Here is an 8,826-nt window from a genome sequence, read left to right as displayed (position 1 = left end):
CATTGTTTTTGGCATGCAGAGTCTTGTCATTGTTGTGGCGTGCACTTAGCCGCCCACGAGGATTTCACACGCGCGCAATCAGGTGCTAGTGCACTTAGCATAACCAAGTATTGCTAAGCCAATCAGAATTTACAACCGAGATTCGGGTTGTAGAAGCTGATTGGCTTAGAAGGGCTATTTCCGAAATCATTTTAGAATCGACTTGGTCCAGACTAGAGTTCGCGTGCTTCGCGCGCTCTCTGGTCTGGAAGTTCGAGGCTAAGGTTTTCATTGCAATCATAAAGACTCAAATGTCCTTCAGCACGTGCGCACGTGAGTAAGTTTACGCCTTCTGCAACCGGTCTAGACAAAAGAACACACGTAGCTTCGCGTCGAGTGGCGTCGCGTCGCGTCGCGTCTGAATGAAAGCAAATCCTATGTCGGAAACGGACTCCTTTGACGCTACGCGACGTGGGTGTATTGTAACTAGTTCTAGGTTGCACTTGCGCAAACAGCTTGTGCATGACGTCATAAGTAGACAAAGTCCAGGATGTGCACGAGTCTATTGCGCAGTAATTGTTCAGAGCGATGGCAGAGCTTTCCAAGTCTATCGAGATACAGCCCATCACATCTCAGCCACCGAACCACGATCTCGATGATTCCTCCCAACCTGTCTCCCCTGGTTGTCCAGATGTACCGACTGTCCCCAGACAGGTTCAGATGTTGCTATATATAGACTACTATTACGTATCCGACAACGTATTTCTTATCTATAGGTGACAGACTATCTGCCACTGTCTCTGTGTACCATGATGTACTGCTTCTTTCCAATTGGGCTATGTGCTCTCCTGTACTCAATTAGGGTAACGATAGCAACATCTATTTTTAGCATTAACTTTTGTGAGTGAGTGATGCGGGGAAATAAGCCACGCCTGTTACCCCCACGTTATCCCTACTGTTGTCTCTATCAGGCCTGTAGTCATAAAGTAGTAGAGTTGAAAATTAATATTATTTACTTAGTGAATTGGTCGTGCTTAGCACTAAGTTTTGCGACAAGTCGTAAATAAAACTTGACACTAAGCTATGTTATTCTGAATGCCTTGACGATGGACTTTAGTGACGTCATCAAAAAGTAAATGTATATAAAACAATTTTTAATCAGCTTTTCCGTATTTCGGAAGTCCTAGAAATCAAAGAGCGACGAAAGTACAAATTTTGAAAAGTAGCGGAGTTGAAACCCAGCCAATCCTACGAGTGACTACAGGCCTGCCTATGTCTTTGTTGTGCGCGCCATATACGTCTATTCTTTCGCGTTTCTGTATGTAGTGACTTTGTAGCTCTCTAGGCGGTTTTTCAATTTCTAGGTTCGCGAGGCCAATTTGCTTGGTGACCAAACTCGAGCGCAGCGAGCATCTCGTATTGCCTGTGTACTGAACGTCTTGGCAGTTATTTTCGCTGGGATCACTCTCGTAGTCATTTATTTTTTAGTGAGGGTATGCGTGAGTGAATACTCGAGTTGTTGAATTGGAATGGAAAGCTCCATTCTCGTTGAGATTATGTGATTTGCTGTTGAGTTTAGAGTATAGCTAACAAAATCTGATATATATATATATACATATATATGTAAGTTTTGCAGGTATATCTAATTTTAGCAGTAGCTTTACTGTATACATATCCTAAATCCTAAATATTAAGAGCTGCCTTTCAGAGGACAGACCCCCAGCGGCTAAGCTGGGTCCAGTGAGCTACTCGGAAAACTGTGGGTCTGTGCTAGCAAACTCCTTGAGCAGGGCCAATCACTCGCAGAATCGATATCACAGACTTGTAAAGCCAACTATGGTGTGCACACCCGAAGTCTCACCAGGACTCTAGTGGCTAGTCGACCTCTGTGTTTAGAGAAGCAAATATGTGTTAGCTTCTTGAACTTGCAACCTTTGAAGGTCCCGGATGTCAACACTTCATAAGATAACTCTAACCAACTGAGCTATCGCACCACATCTAGTAATCAGCTTACCAATCAAATAGTACAATTTGTGAAATATTGCGGTATCACTTAGTTGCTAGCAATTGTTCTCCCTTCATACAACAAAATAGCGTTTACTCTCATGGCCTGGTGTCAGTCTTGTGTGTGTGTGTGTGTGTGTGTGTGTGTGTGTGTGTGTGTGTGTGTGTGTGTGTGTGTGTGCGTGCATGCGTGCGTGCGTGCGTGCGTGTGTGTGTGTTGTGTGTGTGTGTGTGTGTGTGTGTGTGTGTGTGTGTGTGTATGTGTGTGTGTGTGTGTACGTGTGTGTATACGTGCTTGAAAGCGTGTTTGCTTGCGTGCGTGGTTGGGACCTATGTGTATGCTTTCTATATAGCACTACTCCTCTTCATGTGTACACGCAACTTCATTGTTAGGCTTTCAATTGCAAAAAACTGGAAGATTATGCTAGTGCGGTGTCTGCGTCCAAGTTTGCTCTAAGATTTATTGTCGCTGCTATTATTTGCTGTTTATGTCTCATCACCTTAATCATTGTCGTAATTAAAGTGACTTACGCAGCAGTTTCATTGCCGTTGGATGATAGCTACTGAGAAACACAGAAGTTGAATTATTAAAGTATCTAGAGAAGTGTATTGGGATTTGATTAAAACTTTAAAAGTTTCAGGATTTGTGTTGATTGGCAATTTTGCTCTTGTTATATATATATATATATATATATATATATATATATATATATATATATATATATATATATACCTAGAACAGGCTCGTTGAAAGCATTTCAAGAGTACTTTGGCCTAAAGAGCGCTAAGAAGACGTTGTCCAAGAATAGCGCCAAACGAGCAGTCTAACCTAAACTGGTATACTTCCTAATGTATTAACACAGGTTGTTCTTCAATAATTATTCTCACATACCAACAATATTAATTACTGTAATAGGTGGCTGTACGCAATGACCAAAGTGATGCGAAGATGCAATAGCGACTTTTGTTTTAACTTAATTATAAAATATATTAGATATCGAATCACACATTTCAAACAGGAAGTTTTAGGCAATCGTCGTTGTTGGAAGTAAAATTATAAGATGGTTGAGCAAACATCAGACCGACAGGATCGGAGCGAAAATGAATATGTAGTTATTGTCATCGTCCATCATATTCTATTCAATAGCAATTGTTATGTTGTTTGCAAATGATCTGTAATGATTACTAGAGTGTGTATACATTATTTCATGCTCGGTTTTATATCAACTACATTATGCTGCACACACACACACACACACACACACACACACACACACACACACACACACACACACACACACACACACACACACACACAGATATATTATGCCGTCGCAATAATCGTATAGTGTTTATCTGTTAATAATATCTTTTGTAGTAGTAATTGTAAAATATAATTAAATTACCTGAGTACTTTGCACTTTTCTAATTATATTACTAATTTTTTTATTAATTAATTGCAAACAGGAAATAAATTTGCAATAATAGTAAACAATTTGTTGTATTCAGTGCATGCACCATTGTCTAAATAGTGACTCCTACATGCTAGTTCAATCAATGCAGATATTAGTGTGCGTAGCACGAAAGAGATTTTAGAGAAAAATAAAAATTTGTTTAACCTCAGAGAAAAATAATTGAAGATTAGTATACTTGCCGTCCTGGACTTCAATTTATTTAATAAAGTCAATTTGTACCGAAAAAACATTGTTCAGCAGACGACGTTCAAAACTCAGGCTCCCTTTCAATAAACGGCACATGCATGGCTGCTCTAAAGGTGCGCAAAATTTTATCAGTATGTTTATGTCAAAATCGCAAATTGTACCATGTTCATTGAGTTTTTGACTTCTGAGAATCAACGTCAACGCCGTAGCCTCGTACTACCAGACCACTGCAATACCGCCCAAATTCGCTCGTTGAGCTTTTCCTGAACTTTCACAGCTGCTTTTTTATTATGAAGGTGAAAACTTGTTTGCGCGTGCGGATTAGACGGCTGCAAATTATGTTGGAACAGGAAGTTACCTAGACCATAGATTTGCAGTTACAGTTTGTAGTAGAGGGAACTTTCTGCAAGCTGTAAGTTACTAGGTAGGTTGTAGATTTTTACTCACAACCAATAGTTTTTTCAGCATTAAACGAGACAGTGCTTTAACTATAAGCAGACGCGCAATTTTTGTTTGCCTCCGAGTTTCCCCAAAGTGCTTCATGTGATGATTTTGACCCTTTGCTATGTCTCTAACTTTTCTTAAATTGGATACAAATGATGGCGAACATCAACTTTGCATTGCTCTCAGTTCATCGTCTTACATATCAGGAGCAAAAACTATCAAGGTAAGAATTACTATTTGCAATGTCTTACTACTGAACTATCTAACAGTTAGTTCTCTATCTTTACGTGCTTGGAAGTGACATCATTGTTTCTCTTTTTTGCATGGAGGTCGGAGACTTAGGAGTGGAGCTCTGACAACAGTTCCTAATTGTTTCAGACGATTCCTGACATTTACGTTTTTCATTTGCGTTTCCAATTACGTTCTTTATTCTTGCATGAATTGATTCGGCGTAATGTTCACTATAGAATCCCAGACCGAATCTTAGACAATGTGTGTTTTTCAAAGATGTGCTTCTTTGGAGTGATTTTGACTCTGTCGGTAGTAGTTGAGAGATCTGATTAAAAATCACAGTCAAAATACAGGTAGATCAGCATTGTTGACTTGACTGCTGATGTGTGGCTTACCTAATATTGTGATTTCTTATTCTGTCATTTTTCTGGCAACGCGATTATATGTGTTGAAACGAAGTTTATCAAATGAATTCAGTGCTGCTTCTGCCATTTCACTAACTTGAAACTTGTTTTGAGGATTGTTTTGTTTGAATGTTGAGTGTTGAAATTTTTTGAGAATCTAGTAACTGAGGTACGCCCTTGTTCGCAGAAGCAAAATTATGGATGTCTGAGGTTTACATTCTTTTTCAGTCTTACACTGTTTCTGTTTGCCTGGTATTCTTGGACATCCATCTCTCTACTGTTGCTTGTAACTTTCACAAACATAGCATTGTTTGTCATGATGGACTTGCCCTCTAACTGCTGTTCTTGTAGAATAATTTTCTTTGCCACTGGTAGCACTCTCATTAAAAGCGTCGAACAGACATGTGACATCTAACACATATTGCTGTGGGATGAATCAGAAAGGAATTCTTTTTCACATAAACTCCAAACAAGCTTTTCAGTTCAACTTGAAGTATACACTGCAAGGGAACTGACGATCAGTTCTGTCGAACCCTAACATTCAACAAACGAACTCTTTAAACCGAACTGTTGTGCATGTCATGTATACTATAGTAGCAGAGAAGTTTTCTTTCATCATCTGTGTTACCATGTTTTGAATTGTCATCTGTGTGAACTTTGGTGTTCTGAGTTAGAGAATTTAGAGACGCTTGTCTCCGTAAATTTGGTTGTACATACTACATAATGCAGGTCAGTGTAAACGTCTACTCGGGTATTTTTCTTTGTGCTAATGTGTGAGACGTGATAATGTGCAGCTAAATTTAGCTATTTCTTGTATTACTTTTAGCTCTACAACATACTTTTCTTTACAGTGTAGTTACTGTAGCTGTTACTGTAGTAAGTCTTCACTAGTTATTCTGAATACACGTAGTTCCAATTAGTAAGCCTTGGTGAAAAATATACATTATGTGTGTTGCGTATACAATTTAAAAATTAGAGGCGAACACGTGGAGGCGTTTGGTGACGTGACCAGTGCTAATTATTCTTTTTCGTGCACGCCAATCTTTAATCCTTACTCATTCCACTTGTCTCTGGTGCTTTCTAGCTTCTGTACAATGTGGTCAGAACAGACGTGTGTGTACTTCAACCTGATCTGTTTCAGGTCTTTTCTGTTGCTAGTAGTGATCCACGTCTCTTGTCGCGGTTCGATCAGTTTTCGAAATTTCTCACCTTTGACCGTCACAATCGCTGGCAAACAAACGAAACTAATGTCTCTGTCACGATCGGCACGGTTGCCGCAACCCACAACAGCACAGCGGTTTTCATTTCAATACTAGAGTCTCGAATGTCCTCCAGCACGTGCGCACGTGAGTAAGTTTACGCCTTCTGCATCAGGTCTAGATGAAAGCCACACGTTGCTTCGCGTCGCGTCTGAATAGAAACAAATTCTATCCAACCGTCAGAAACGGCCTCCTTTGACGCGACGCGACACAACGCGACACTGCTAAAAATGAAGTGCTCTAGCTCCTCCTTCGAGTGCTATTCTAGCCCTTGTTTGTGCTGTACACCTTGGTGTAAAGTTATACACCTACTCACTGTTAGAACTAAAGTGCTCTAGTGACACCTTTCAGTGTTATTACTGAGGTTGTAAAATTTTGCACCGATATCGGTGCAAACTTTACTCCAAGAGGTGTAGCAATACCACATTACCTGGCTCAATTGCAGAGAATCCTATATACTTACGTGTGAGTGGCTGAGCGTGGATTGCCGGCGACATTATGAAAAAGACCGTGATGCAGAGGTACAGTATTTACAGTAATAATTGTCATGTGTATAGCGCTCAACTTCCCAACTTGCAGACTAGGTGTTTGTTGCAAAAACGAAGTGGCTAGAGAACCGGTACCGGCCTCGGATGCGGAGGACTTGGATTGCCGGTAATTTGCACGTGACCGATGATGTCATGCTCATTAGAAGCGACGAATGGCGGGAAGTTCGACTGATTCCGCATTCTTTTCTGTTGGGAAGAGATTCAACTCATTCGCCGACCTACAAGGGCGATTGTCGGTGTATGAGTCATCAAGATACACAAAATTATGAAGAAGAGACTCGAGAAGTGTTGAGGCTACCTGGAAGCGAATCAATCGTCCCCTTTCTGACGCAATTACATACTACGGGATTACGTATAGCTGCATTCGCGGAGGCAAAAATTCGCTGCCCGTGGAGAAGGAAAGCAGTCTACATCGTAAGTGCAGCTTGTGCGCTAGTAATTGTTTAGGAATCCAAGGACCTACACCTTTTTCATGGTGATGGGGCAAATTGTGGCCCCAGGCTAAAATACTGTACATACAGTAGTCTCAGATAAAAAGAACAAATGTAAAAAGAAACAGTAATTAACTACGCTCAGCAAATAGTGTTATTATATATATTATATATTATATATATATATATATATATATATATATATATATATATATATATATATATATATATATATATATATATATAGTTGATCAGTGAAACCTTTGATGTAGTTTTACATCTGCACCGCACTGTACTACACTATTGAAAATACATAAATATACCCAGTATACATCATTGCTGCTTTACCGTCTTCATTCTTTCTTCACACTTTCTAAAGACAGAAACGTCTTTCAATGAAGCATGTTCAAAATACAGCAAGTCACGGGCTGGGTAAAATGCTAAGATTCTCTCTCATCTATTAGTTTGTATCACGGTGGCAGTGTAGATGCATTTGGATATTCTATATTCTACAATTCTTAAGCAAATTTGAAATTACCACATTTAATATCAACTATGCAACAATAAAATTAATATCAACAATTGTTGGGGTACAATTTTAGACCTTTGGTTGATTTGTTTTCTAAATTCAACCGGTGATCTGAAACATATTTCTATATCATATTACACATTATTTTGTAATTTTATACAACAACAATTTCCTACTTTTAAAAACACACCAAAAATTTCGTCATGCTGTTACTTCTGTACCGAAGTGCAAAGTAACGTTACTTGTTGTGAGTGTTGCCTGACTTCAGTTCAGTATGCAAGCCATAAAAGAGCAACAGGATTTCCCTAATATGTAGGCTTTACGATCAATTCCATAACAAACCATAATTAAATATTCCTTGTACATACAGTACTAAAAATAAACTTCAAAGGATAAGCAAACACACCAAACTGCACCTAAGCTTAATTAATTGATACCAGAATTTTTTGCTAATGCAAATTTCTTAAATTTTATAACTTTAGTAATTGCACTCAACACAGATTTTCATTTAATTTTCCAATTACATTTTCATTGTGTTTTGTATTTTTTCTTTGTTGTTTCCATCAACAGGACTTTTAGGAAAGACTGCCCATTTGAATTGTCCTTAAGAGCTTCTGAAGATGGTCAATCACTAGTTGTGCGAAGATTTAAAGAGAGCCATAATCATGAAATATCGAGAGTAAGAATAATTAATTCATCTTGTACATGTACATGTACAGTACCAACACATACCCTATTATATCTAACATAAACGTCCTTAATTTTTCAAAGGGCCTGATAGATGTGACTTTATTAGAGACCAGACTGTGTCTTATGTAATTTCAATGTTGTTTAACTCTACATGGTTACATTAAAAATACAATTTAGATATCATTTATTACCATCCGATACATTACGTTTGACTACTGGTAATAGGTACTTTGCGAGATGCGTGCTTTTATTGGAGACTGTGCTTTTCATTCTTTGTATGAAGTCCCGTAGCGTGCTTTTATAGGAGACGTAACTGTATTGGAGACCTGTGTTTATTTTAGAGACAATACGGTATTCACCAATATGATAGCTGCATTAATACGAAATAGTATTATTGAATATTATAAACCTGTACAGGAACTATTCAAACAACTGCCCAGTCAGAGAAAGCTACCATTAGAAGCAAAGGAAGAAGCTGAAAAGCTAATAGAACTAATAGAAAAAAATGATTCAGAACAAGCTGGCAGAAATGACAGGAAACGTAGTGCTGCTAAAAAGTTGTGGTGTTTTACTTGCAGGAGCTAGTGTGAATGTTGTCGTCAGTGAAAATAACGTGTTGCAAGGCATCTTCTTTCAGGTTGAGGAG

At 38.7% G+C, this 8,826-nt stretch overlaps 1 long non-coding RNA gene across 1 annotated transcript; it reads left to right on the top strand.

The window, feature by feature from the left end:
• The first annotated feature begins 563 nt into the window (after positions 1–563).
• LOC134193364 (uncharacterized) lies at positions 564–2,110 on the top strand. Its single transcript, XR_009972059.1, has 3 exons — positions 564–693; positions 756–842; positions 1,344–2,110. It is a non-coding gene; the product is annotated as an uncharacterized LOC134193364 (long non-coding RNA).
• The last annotated feature ends 6,716 nt before the right edge of the window (positions 2,111–8,826 follow it).

This window comes from Corticium candelabrum, chromosome 17 (genome assembly GCF_963422355.1).
Source record: "Corticium candelabrum chromosome 17, ooCorCand1.1, whole genome shotgun sequence".
Classification (NCBI taxonomy): domain Eukaryota; kingdom Metazoa; phylum Porifera; class Homoscleromorpha; order Homosclerophorida; family Plakinidae; genus Corticium; species Corticium candelabrum.
This window is presented reverse-complemented; position numbering and strand designations above follow the sequence as displayed.